Source organism: Crocuta crocuta, unplaced genomic scaffold (assembly GCF_008692635.1).
Source record: "Crocuta crocuta isolate KB4526 unplaced genomic scaffold, BGI_CrCroc_1.0 scaffold408, whole genome shotgun sequence".
NCBI lineage: Eukaryota > Metazoa > Chordata > Mammalia > Carnivora > Hyaenidae > Crocuta > Crocuta crocuta.
Genome location: NW_027527444.1, coordinates 1,165,423 through 1,178,755, shown reverse-complemented (window position 1 = coordinate 1,178,755; position 13,333 = coordinate 1,165,423). Strand labels below are relative to the sequence as shown.

Genomic DNA, 13,333 nt, shown 5'->3' with positions numbered 1-13,333 from the left:
TGAGCCCCGTGTCAGGCTCTTTGCTGACAGCTTGGAGTCTGGAGCCTGTTTCAATTCTCTGGCTCCTCCTCCTCTCTCTCTGCCCCTCCTCTTCCTGTGCGTGCACGTGCGTGCTCCCTCTCTCTCAAAAATAAATGAACTTAAAAATGCATATAAAAATAATTCCTTACATTATAACAATATACTTTTCTATATGTGTGATGTTTCACAATAGAAGAAGCAAAGAGACTAAAAGCACTTCTCTTGACTTAATGTAAATTTTTAAAAAATATTTTTATTTATTTCTAGGAGAGAGAGAGAGAGGGTGAGCAGGGGAGGGTCAGAGGGAGAGGGAGTCACAGACTGAAACAGGCTCCAGGCTCTGAGCTGGCAGTCAGCACAGAGCCCTACGCGGGGCTCGAACCCACGAACCACGAGATCATGACCTAAGTGAAAGTTGGACGCTTAACCGACTAAGCCACCCAGGTGCCCCGACTTAATGTAAATTTCAGTATAAAAAAAGAAAAACAGCTGTAAACATCCTTAAAATGAAGGGGCAGCAGCCCTTATAGATGTTAAAATCATACTGGAAAGCTACAATTACAACTCTTTCATTAGATTCATAAACAGATTGCTGGAAGAGAATAGAAAGTCCAGATGTAGACCAAATATGTAGTAAAAAGTTACTTTATGGTGAAAATGTCACTTTAAGTCATTGTCAGTCCGTTTTCTCCCTTGTTCAATTTGGGGAATCTCTGTTTCGCTGTTCAGCCCCTTCACTTCTTTATTTGTGTTCATACGTGTAGTTTTCAGTTCTAAAGTTGCCATTTGTTTTTCATGATGTCTTGTATTTCTTTGCCAAGACTGTTTCTTTGTTGAAACTTTGTATTTTTAAAAATTTGCATCCAACTTGTTCATAATTTCTTGGTGAAGCAGTTTTATAACGTATACTCTGAAGTGTTGGGGAAATAAGTGTAACATACATGTCTTCACATACATGTTCACATTTACTGATGGTCTTTTTTCATTCGTGTTGCAATGGTTTCTACTATAGTGTGACAAGTTATTTTTTCGATTTAACCGTTTATGTTTATGGTATTCTGTGATGAAACTCTGTGTCATATTTAACACTCCGCCCCCTTTTATCTGAAGCAGGTTTGCTCTGAACCCGTGCTTTTAGGTAAAAAACAAGGGGCAGCACCACTTTGTTACTCTCAGGCGTGTGGGAAGTTCCTCCAGAGGTTGTGGGGGAGGGGCCTCTAGGAAATACTGCACCAGAGTGGAAGTTGATAGACCGTCCTCTGTGCTATGCTGAGATCACCCTGGCTTAGAGGTTTCTTGCTTTTCCGTAGGTCCCCACTGACACTCCCGTGGGGTGGAGGGTGGGCATGTTAGCCATGGGCAGTGCTTTAGGTTCTGATTCTCCAGTAGGTGTCCCCCGCCACCACCACCCCAGTGGGAAGGGACGGGGTTAGGGATGCCTCACTACCACAGTGTGGGTGTTCAGCTCCAGGTTCCCCGCCTTCTCTCCACTGATACGATGGAAGGAGGGGGCCTTGTTCCTGTCCAGTGGGTTCCTGGTTCTCAATTGAGCCTTCTGTGATTCTGCCCTGTCTGATGGGGAGAGGGGGTGTCTGGGTTCTCATTGGCTTTTGCTGATGGATGGAGGACTTGGGTTTCTTTTGGCTCGAAGAGATTGGTTATCATCTAACTGTTTTGTGTCTTGCTAGGCTGCCACTTTCCCACTCTGTCGGGTAGAGACAGCAGGCATTTCTTGGTTCTTTTTGTCATGTACCTGTTAGTGATTCTGGTTCTTGGCTTCTTTTTAGCACCTCCCTTTCTGTATTCAAATCAGAATGTAAACCTAGGGAAGTTATGTGTTTTCATTCTTCAGTGCCTGAGGTCCTAGGTGGGCTGCTCTCTTCTCTTTACTTTTTTTTTTTTTTCTTAATTTGAGGGACAGAGAGAGAGGGAGAGGGGCAAAGGAAGAGAGAGAGAATCTTAAGCAGGCTCCGTGCTCAGCGCAGAGCCCCACTCAGGGCTCGATCCCACGACCCTGGCATCATGACCTGAGCTAAAATCAAGAGTCAGACGCTCAACAAACTGAGCCACCCAGGTGTCCCTTCTCTCTAGCTTTTAACATCTTCTTGTGTTTGTCTTATGTGTCATGTTCAAGGTCTGTGGTTGTACTGTGTGTGAAATGTAGGTGAATCTCTTCATTTTGTCTGGAGGTGGAAGCCTGCATTCAGTTTATAAGACTTTTTCCCCTTGAATATATAGTTCTGGGTTGATGTGTTCTCCTTGGAGCATTTAATAGAGTTTCTGCATTATTTCCTGTCTTCCTGTGTTCCCAGTGGGAAGTGAGGCGTTGTTAGTAGCGTTGCTCCTATGAGTATAATGTTCTGATTATCCTCTCGGTGCTTTCAGGATTTTCTCTTTATCCTTGGTTTTTAGCAGTCTGACTATGGTGTGATTTTCTTTGTATTCTTCCTGCTTGGGGTTTGCTGAGCTTCTAAAAGTGTAAGTTGATTTTTTTTTCACCAACTTTGTAAAAAGTTTGACCTTTGTTTCTTATTCTTTTTCTGTCCCATTTTCTGTCTCCTTTTCCCTGCAGCTTCAATTACATGCATGTTAGTACATTTGATTTCATCCCACTGGTGACTGAGGGTCTCTTAACTTCTTTTTCAATCATTTTATTTTCCTCAGAATGGATAAATGATCCATTTAATTTCAAGGTCACTGATAATTTTTTTCTGTCATATCCAATCTCTTGTTAAACCCATCCATTAACATGTTTATTTAAATTACCTAAGTTCATAATTGTAGGCTTTCCATTGGGTTTTCCCTTTATAATTCCCCTGTCTCTCAGCATCAGAAATGTGGCATCAGAAATCTCTGCTGAGTTCTCTTCACAGTTCAGGTGTTGCTTTCCCTGAGCTGCTCGGAGTCCCTCTGTGAAGGGGCTAAGTGTGGGACTTCTCGCATCAGTAAGACTGAAGCTTTCCGTTTGAGGTCTCATTCCACACACCCCCTTTCTGTGCTCATGAGGAAATATCCTTAGGTCAAAATACATCTAAACACAAATCTTAGCCAATGGTGTGTTCCTTCCAAGCATCAAATGTCCTTCCGTTCCGTCTTGCTTTGGGTTGTTCACCAGTGACTTCCAGTAGTTAGACTTCATGCCTAATTGAGATTTTACAAATTTTATTCTTAAGAAAGTTACTCTGATACTAGTCTGTCTGCCATTTATTACCCAATAAATTTGGAGGTTTTCTGTGTGAGAGTCATTCTTTTAAGGTATATTTTACATACAATATAAGTCAGCCCTTTAAGGTTACAGTTGAATATATTTTGATAGGTATATACAATCATGTATGTAACTGTCATCATAATCAAACTATCGTCTCTTTCCTACATCCCAGAGTGTTCTCTTACGACCCTGTGGTCTGTCGCCTCCTGTCACTCTAGCTCCTGGCAGTCACTGATTTGTTCCTCTTCCTGTAGTTTTGCCTTTTCCAGATTGATATATGAATGGGATCATACGGTATGAAATATTTTCTGTCTGGCTTTTGTTCTTAACACAGTGGTTTTGAGATTCATCATTCACCAGCTAAAAGATTTCTTCCTCAGCGCGGCTATTATTTCTAAAGCTACTATGAACATTTATGCAACATGATGTATCTTTTTGTTTCTTGTGGAAATAATTAGAACTAAAATTGCTGATTTCTTGGAAAGTATCTGTTTAACTTTGGACGACAGTTTGACAGTTTCTTCAAAAGTATCTGCATACTTTTCTGTTTCGTCCATAAGATGTGAGAGAATTTCATTTGTTCTCCATTTTTCTGGGACTGGTTATTGTCAGTGTTTCTAAATTTCAGCCATTCTGGTTGGTGTTTAATGATATTTCATTGTGGGCTTGATTTTTGTACTTCCTGATGGGTGGTGACATTGAACATTCCTTGTCATTTTATGTACTTACTTGTCATTTCATAAAATCTCTTCTGGGAAGTGTCTGCTCAAATCTTTTGCATCCCTTTTTCCAACTGATTCTCATTGAGTTAAAAGAGTTCTTCACATATTCTTCATAGAAATCATTTGTTAGAGATGTATTTTGTAAATAATTTTGCCTCATTTGCAGCTTGTTTTCATTTTTTAGTGTTTTTTCAAGAGCAGAGGGTTTAATTTTGCTGAAGCATGTCATTTGTCCATTTGTAAATGTTTTGTTTCATGGATTATGCCTGGTATGCTTTATATAAAAATATCATTGCATATTCCAAAGATACCTTAAGGTTATTCATTCATTTTGTAGTTAAATTATGTGGATGACATAAGGTTCAAGGTTCTTTGTTTTCCATATGGGTATTCAGTTGTCCTGGCATCTTATTCTAAAAGACTGTCATTCCCCTGAATTATCTTGATTCCTGGTCAAAAATAAACCACACATAGGAAAGATATTTTTCAAAATTATGCGTTCATATGGATATTTTTCAGTTTCATTCAGTAGTGTTTTTTATATCTTAAAATGATTTTTAAGTTTATTTTGAGAGAGAGAGAGAGAGAGAGAGAGAGCATGCGTGCGTGCACAAGTGGGGGAGAGGCAGAGAGAGAAGAATCTCAAGCAGGCTCTGCACCGCCAACACAGAGCCTGATGCGGGACTCAAACCCACAGACTGAGATCATAACCTGAACTGAAGTCAGACACTCATCTGACTGAGCCACTAAAGCGCCCCTAAAATTTTTCATTCCGTTATCTAATCTGTAATTGTATCTTCTTTTTCAAATTTAATTTTTTCTCTAGCTGAAAAAATTACTAAAAGTAAGAGGAAAATTATTGTTTAATTTTGCCTGTCAACTTAAAAGAAATCCAAATGGGGTGCCTGGCTGGTTCAGTCAGAGCTGCGTGCAACTCTTGGCTCGGGGTTGCGGGTTTGAGGCCCTCATTGGCTATAGAGATTACTAAAAATAAATAAATCAGTAATATAAAAGAAATTCAAACATCCAAAGCTAGCAGATCAATAATGCGATGGAGTATTTTCATTGCGTGTTGCCCGCCTGCAGCGTACTTGGAGTTCCTTGTGTGATGGTGAAAACGCTCCTGAGGCATTATTCAGCTGCTACAAGCATTTTAGTTTATGTTAACATTTTACCTGATACTACTTCTGTGCTGGTACTGTTTGCCAACGTGCATACTTGGTGACTAGCATGTCGTCAGTGGGCAGTAGAGAAAGTCTCCTCTGTCACTTCTCTGTGAGACAGGTGGAAAACAGTTTGGTCTCCAAAGTCAGGTACAAGAGTTTTATTCATCCAGAATCTGGTTCACTTGTATTCACTCTGTGTGTGGATGTATTTATTAAATTTTTATAAATATAACTTCTATTTGGATAACCTCATTCTGTGTACTGTTCATAAGAATAGATGTTCTTAGACTATCTTGGAATCTTTTAAGAAGGTGGGCATCCTTCTAGTAGTTTTAAATGTGGGCTAAATTTACTAATCAACATCAAAGCTTTGGATCCAAGAGCATGCAAATAGATCTGTTCTTATGTTCCTAAAGGACATGCTTTAAATGCAGTCAGTTAACATTAATCATGTTTGTGTTTAGTTATACTCATATGAAAGCTTTTAAATTCTTTTAGAAGTTTTTACTCTTTTCTATAATATGCAGTGCTATCTTACTAACTCTAATAATCATGTTAAACGAGCTTAGATTGAAATTAAAATGTTTCAAATATCCTAAATGTCAAACAATCTTATTGTTATGCGATTGATAATGTACTACTTCATTTTGTGCTGTTAGTAATAACCAAATAATAGTTTATGTGGTAGATATATGTACCTTTTCCTTCCTTTCTTTCCTGTTTTGGTTTTTTTTTTGGATGGGGGAGGGTGGAAAATGCTAAGGACAAATATGTTAGAATTAGATTTACAGTGCATTCATCCGTAGGATTTTCTTAGCTGATATCCGAATATACTACAGGTTACTGGAGAGGAATAAATATTAATCCACCTGTCCATACATGTCAGGCAGAGTACTAGTATGTGGAATTTCATGTGAGAAATAAAAGGGCAAATATTTTCCCTTGAAAATTTAGTCTTACTAAAATTCTCTTAATATTCTCAAAATCTTTTTGCTGAAGTATGATACATACACAGCAAAATGTACTTATTATAGGCATGCATTTCTAAAAACACCCTGAAGATCATTCATATAAACTGAGATCAGTTCGAGAAACTAGTAATAACGCCCCAGAAATTCCATTCATGCCTCCTTTTGCTCACTGCTTTTAGCTCCCCAAAGCCAGGCATTAATATCACTAAGAACGTTATAAATTTGTCTTGTCTGTTTTTGTACTTTATATAATTGGGCTCATACAATAAGTACTGTTTTCTTTTTTTTTACATATCATTATGTTTGTGAGATTCACCAAATTGTTAATTGTAATTGTCATTCAGTTTATTCTCATTGCTGGATAGTAGTATTTTGTTGTCAGAGTACTGTAATTTATGCATTTTACTGTTGGGCACTCGGGCTTTTTAATTTGAGAGTATCATGAATTGTGTTTTATGTACATTCCAGTATATTTCTTTTGGTAGTCAGTGAGGATTAATATTTTATGGAATTCAAATCCCAAAGTGACTACCTTCTTTCTTTATAACCTAAGTGAGAGTGAGGATATGAGCAAGACAAAATATTCAGTGTGTTACTGCAGTCATTTAATGGAATTTGCATTAATTACTCACATTCTAACTAATTAGGAACTCCTTGAGTTCAATTCCTCTTTCTCTTCCTGGCTTTGTAAGGGTGGGCAAGGAATTTAACATCTCTTTGCTTCATATGTAAAATGAGCAGAATGGTACCTACCTAAAATGGTGGCTTTTAGACTTGAATAAGGTATTTCTTGTAAAGTGCTTGGCCTGGTTATGTTTTATTGGCCAGCTTTATGTCTTCCCTAAATTTTGTGATTCTGTAACATGTCATTGTCTATTTTTAGCTTGTACTCATTTTTGTAATTTATAAGCTTCACTTTTATATATCCAGGATACTAGACATTTGTAATTCAAATTGCAGGTTATTTAAAAAAATTTTTTTTGTCACTTGATTTTTTGTGTGTGTGAGATATGTATGGTTTTCACCATATAAAAGTTTAAAAAGTTTTATGTACTCACAGTTATTCATGTTTTTGTTTATGGTTATGCTAAAGATTATAGCTATCATGGGTATTTGTTTAGGGCTTCTGATTTATTATGTATGTTGCTATCAACTAGAGAATTTACTATTTCCTTGACCCAGTTGATAGAGGGCACATTTGTATACTCAGAATGGTTGGCTCAGAAACACTCTTCTTAGGAGAATCTCTCTTCGGCTTTGCTGCTTCGTTACTAGGATGGAGTTTAAAATATTTACTCTTTTATTTCATAGTTTTGAATAAAGCCATTGTGTAATGTAAGTGTAATATAAAAAATTTCTTAAAAATACATTAGTGATTTGGCAGAGACCTAACCACACACGGCCTTGTGAGCTATTGCTGTATAATGTATCACCATAAATTCAATGGCTTGAAACTGCCCTGTTTATGAGGTCATACTTCTGTAGGTCAGGGGCTTGGCAGGTTCAACGGTGCTCTTTCGTTGGGGTCTAACAAGATGTCCACCAGGCTAGGTGCTTATTCAGGGGCCCCGAGGAAGAACAGTCTTCTGAACTCATTCAGGTGCAGGGAGAATTCAGTTATGTGCAGTTGTAGGACTGAGGTCACCATTTCTTTATTGGCCACTGGCCTGGGGTTGCTGTCACCTCCTAGACGCCACTCCCGCACCTTGCATGTGGCTCCTTTTGTCTTCAAAGACAGCAGTGATGTAGCGAATCCTTTGCTTGCTTTGAGTTTCTCTGACTTTCCTTTCTGCCACCAGCTGGAGAAAACTCTGCTCTTAAAGGAATTGTGTAATTCGAATAGATTAATCTCTCCCTTGATTAATTCAGCATCAGTTGATTAGCAGCCTTAATCACATCTGCAAAAATCCGTTTGCCATGTAAAATAGTATAATCGCTGGCATGATATTTCATCATATTTTCTTTACAAGTCTCTGGATTAGGGTGAGACATCTTGGGGCGAGAGTGGGGAACACAGGCATTTGCCTACATATTGCAGTGTTGTGGACCTGATCCACAGGTATCAGGGACCCTCTTAGAAAGACCATTGTGGTAGCAGTGAGGAAGATGGGTCAGAAGGGAAAGATACTGGAAGGAGAAAAGTCTCATTCATAGCAGTGTCCGTTTGTAATGTACATTTTGATTTTGTAATGTTATCTAATTTCTCTCTCTCTCTCTCTCATTCACTTCCTCCCTCCCTCCCTCTCTCCTTTCCTTTCTTCCTTCATTTCTTTCTTTCGTTTATAGCAGATGTTTCAGTCAGAAATGCATGTTTGGTAGTGTACAAACCAGAATAATTACCTGGGCCAGAACAACAACAAACACTAATTAAGATATTTATTACTTTAAGCCAATTTGTATATAAAATGTTTTGATAGATTTCTATTTCAGTCAGTTCTCTTTTAAGCATATTTTTCTAAAGCAGACACTAATTCTTTTGATAGAGACCTGAATCTCATTAATAACATCTTCCTAAACATGACATTAGGGTGGGTTTACTTCCTGAGATGTCTAATCACATGCATTATATGTTCATTCTTACTGGCTTCAGTTTTAAAATTTGGCTTCATTTATTTTTTATTCTTTGGTCTTGAGTTTTGCATTTTTCAAGCTGTGTTTATTCTTTTTTTAAAAAATTTTTTAATGTTTTACTTATTTCTGAGAGAGAGAGAGACAGACAGACAGACAGCAAGAGCAGGGGAGGGTCAGAGAGAGAGGGAGATACAGAATCTGAAACAGGCTCCAGGCTCTGAGCTAGCTGTCAGCCCAGAGCCCGACGTGGGGCTCGAACCCACGAACCATGAGATCATGAGCTAAGCTGAAGTCGGACGCTTAACCGACTGAGCTACCCATGTGCCCCAAGCTGTATTTTTTTCTTTACCAAATTTGCCACTTCTCAAAGATTTTGACATGTTTCTTATTCAGCCATTTCAAAAATAATGTTTTTTTCTTTTGATTAAAAATTTTTTGAGTGGAGGGGCGCCNAAAAAAATTTTTTTGAGTGGATATATTTTGAGTTTATGTTGTGAATTCATAATTATTAATGTTTCAGGGTTAGGAAATACTTGCTCTTTTGAATACGACCTAGGAAATATCTGATTTTTTGAATTTGTGGACACTTTAATTTCACTATTCATATGCCTAGTGAATTTAAAGAATTCTCTGTACATTTAAATAAAATATATATTCTGTAGTTTTGGGTTATGGAGAGCTGTGGATCTGTGTGTAAGTTTGAATCAGACTTGATAGTGAATTCTTTATTTCATATCTGATGAGCTTTATTTCATATCTGAGAGCTATATTAAAGTCCAGTTTATTCATACACATATTTCAGTTTTACGTGTCAAGGAAATTCGTCCTAGGTATGTAAACTTTAATGACTGCTTCTTATTCTGTTGGAATTTTTAACATGACTTATTTTAATGTGAACTTTATCTTTGCCTTTTGCTTTTTGGTTTGGGTCCTGTTTTCTTTGCTATAGCTGCTTTGTTTTGTGCTTTCTAATATTTGTACTTTCCTCTCTAGCTCTTTGTTTTTGAATTTTCTGTGTCACTGTGCCTCACACACATACATGTTCATAAACATACAAACATACATATGTGTGTGTGAATGTATGTACATGCACCCATATATGTAAATAAAATGTATGTGTATATAGTGTGGGGGAGTGGGTGTTTGTGTGCACACATGTACAATGTATATTTTGCACATTTTGAAAGTTGCTGTTTTTTTTAATTGGGAATTTAACCCGTTTACATTTATTATCCATGGATTTAAATGTTAACTTAGCAAATATTAAAATTTTAATTTCAAATTATTTTTTTAAAGACCTTGGAAGATACAGCTTTTCTTTGTTTTTGCATTCAGTATTTTGCTGGTGAGAAGTAATGACTGATTCTCTTTTCTTTGTAGAAGACCTGTTTTCTCTTGTGAGGCTATTAGAATTTTTCCTTTATCTTTATCATCTTAAATTTCATCAGTGTTTCTAAGTGTGAGACATTTTAATCTGAAGTGGGTGTTTTCTGTTTAGGAGGGCAATATGACAGATTTTAAGAAAGGGTGCTTTCGTAGTGATACAGAGGTCAGTGAACAGACATAAGGACTCTCTTAGCTCTCCCACCTGTTAAATGAAATTATGTTTAATAAATGTTAGCTCTTATGATTAGATATTTTCATAGATTTTCTTTTAGAATAATTTCTCTGATTACAATCCTTCTATTTTCTCTCCTGGTACTCTTGCTTAAGAGACATTAGGCTTTGTGGATTAGTTTCTCATGTCATTTACTTGCTTCTCTTTCTGTCTTCATTCTTTTTTTAAAAAAATTTGATATTTCTGAGCGAGAGAGAGAGAGAGAGAGAGAGAGCACGAACAGGGGACAGTCAGAGAGAGAGGGAGACACAGAATCCAAAACAGTCTCCAGGCTCTGAGCTGGCTGTTAGCACAGAGCCTGACGCAGGGCTTAACCCACAGACCATGAAATCATGAGCTGAGCTGAAGTTGGGACGCTTAACCGACTGAGCCACCCAGGTGCCCCCTGGCTTCATTTTTTATTCTGCGTTCTGGGAGAACTTAGAAGAAGAAGAGTTGGGTAAAGGTCAAAAAGTTTGGTATATGAAAAATTTGATAATATTTGATATTTCTTAAGAGCACTTACCCCATTGCCATAGTTGATACAGAGTAAATACTTGATAATTAATTGAACAAGCTTTGGAATATCCTCAATCTTACTGTTACTGTTTCATAACTCATGTTTAACCTTAGTCTCTCAAATTTTGTTAATTCTGTTTTCTTTTGTATTATAGATCTATTTTTGAGAGAGCCTTTCTTATTTCAGTCTAGTGAAATAAAAGTTTTGGAAGTTCCTCAGACTTGACAGTTGGCAATGTGAACTCTAATTGAGAGTTTTTTCTTGAATGTGTTCTTGGACAGTTGTCAAAAGATATTATAGACCTTTTCTTTTTTTCTCTCCCTCTCCTCTTTTTCTTTTTTAATGATTAAAATGTAGAAAAAATAAAAGGGTATGTAGGAGTTTTAAATAGTGATTCAAATAAATTGTTCAGTTGATAAACCACTTAAGAACTATTTGCTTTACCTCCATCTCCTCAAATTTTAATTAGCTTTGTAATTGTTATTTAGTTTATAATTTGTTACACTTCTAATATGAATTGTACAAGAATGCTGATGTTAGAGAAGTTCCCGGTGGAAATTTATTCTTTCATATTTTATACAATTTTACAAATGCTTTTTATTTGGTTTAGAAAGATCTATTCCAGCCTATATATAAAGTATACATTTTCTTTCAATGCCAAATGTCTTTCATTAGCTATGTAATTATAACAGATGGGCTTGAAGCGTTCACTTAAATGCAGTTAGTATTTTATTTCCCTTCCTTTATTCCCTGTTATCTTTATGTTATTGTAAATTAGTATGTTGGATACATTCCAGGGCTTCTCATAGTAGTTTAGCTAATGTCACGTAATATTTTCCATTGCAAATGTGATTAAGAGAACATGTTGGTGTTTCTAAAATGATATAGACATTGGGAAGAGGATCAATTTAAATTATTTTGTTTCCTTATTATGCACTTAAATAAAAGTCATTATATTTTATTTGCCAAAATTATTTTTAGTGCACAAGGCTTCTGTACAACTTGCCATATGCTATAAAAATAACGGATTTTAGTGGTTTATCTGAAATTATTTTGCTATGTTTGTGAGTTAATATAAAAACTTTTCAGTGATGGGTGGGAGATGTGAGCGCACTTTCCTCCCTGCACATCATCTGGTCCTTCCAGTGTGACACCAGCCACTCAGACTACTTAGATGTTACACATGTTGTTAACCTGGGTTCCGTTAATACAGTACCCATACTCAGATACCCTGAAAGGCTATAACATAAAAATAAATTTAGAAAAACCTGGTTATTACACTTTATTAGTGAGGAGAATTAAGGCTTTATTTCTTCTTTTCAGTGAAGTAACACCTCTAAGTATAAAAAGAGAACTGAAATGTGTATTAGCGTGTGGACTTGTGGACACTGTATACAACTAAAACGCCACAGGTATAACTAGGGTTTATGAGTTATTTGGAAGCTACAGGGGTCTGTTGGCTGTATTGAAAATGTGTAGAAGACTCATCAAGAGACACTAAACTTTGTTGTATTGGTTCAGTGCCATGGACTGATCATTACTAGGAGGAATTTGATGGCTCCTTCTATAAAATGCTTAAGTTGCTTATAATTTTAAGGCTATCGTATTCTCTAGTAGACTAGCAGAATACAGAGCAAGTGTAGTAGCATGTGAAAATCATCAGAGTAATGGTAGCAACTTTCTCTGTTTCAGGAGGCTCAGTTTTAACGACAGATTGTCTTATTTGGTTTCAGCTGTTCATTATGTATTCCTGAACCACACTTAGCAATGGGATGACCAGCAGTGAGGTCCGTTTAGCACATATACGTACGAGCACCTGTTTATTGGGCCCTTTCTGTGTCCAGCAGCAGCCACAGCGCTGCAGTTACAGAGACGGCACCGTCTGCCGCCTCTGCTTCAGGATCCTGGACTAGGATAAAAAGAAGACGAGTGAATAATTCTCATGCGATGGCATGAATGCTAAAACGGAAGCCTGTACGAGAGAGCTAGGCGTCTGCAGAAAGAGATGTTATACTGTATGATGCAGGCCACCCAGCAAAAACCCATGAAGAAAATGACACCCAGAATGGCGTTGGGACGAGGAAGGAGAATTTATTAATCATTCTTAGGAAAGCTGAGTAATTGCCGCATCATAGATAAATCGCACGGACTTCCTACACTTGCATTGCCTTACACTTCCCCTGTGGTGCCTTTAGGGCTTCTATCTTTGACCACCAGCCGGAGTGTAGAGGCGGGTCGCAATAGGAGAAGGCGATACTCAGACAACTTCGTTCTTCTTCACATTCTCTGTTTTTATTAAGAGATTTGAAACTCACTGCTACAGTGAGGTGTGTAGATTTATATGTGGACTTTTAACCCAACAGTTGCCCTTTATTAACTGTTCTCCGAGTGGTTCATTTCAGGTTGATTTTTAGGTAGGGGGGAAATAGTAAGAGGTTTTTAAAAAATAGTAAGAGGTTCTGTCAACAGTATGGATTCATTTTGTTAGCCTGTTGGTGGGATTCAAACAGTGTTAAAATAACCCACAACTAGACACCTGCCTTTTCAATTGAAATAT

At 37.2% G+C, this 13,333-nt stretch overlaps 1 protein-coding gene across 1 annotated transcript in view; it reads left to right on the top strand.

Annotated features, from left to right (window-relative positions):
* KMT2C (lysine methyltransferase 2C) overlaps positions 1 to 13,333 on the top strand; it is a 272,429-nt gene that overhangs the window by 134,290 nt on the left and 124,806 nt on the right. The gene's annotated exons all lie outside the window — the stretch shown is intronic.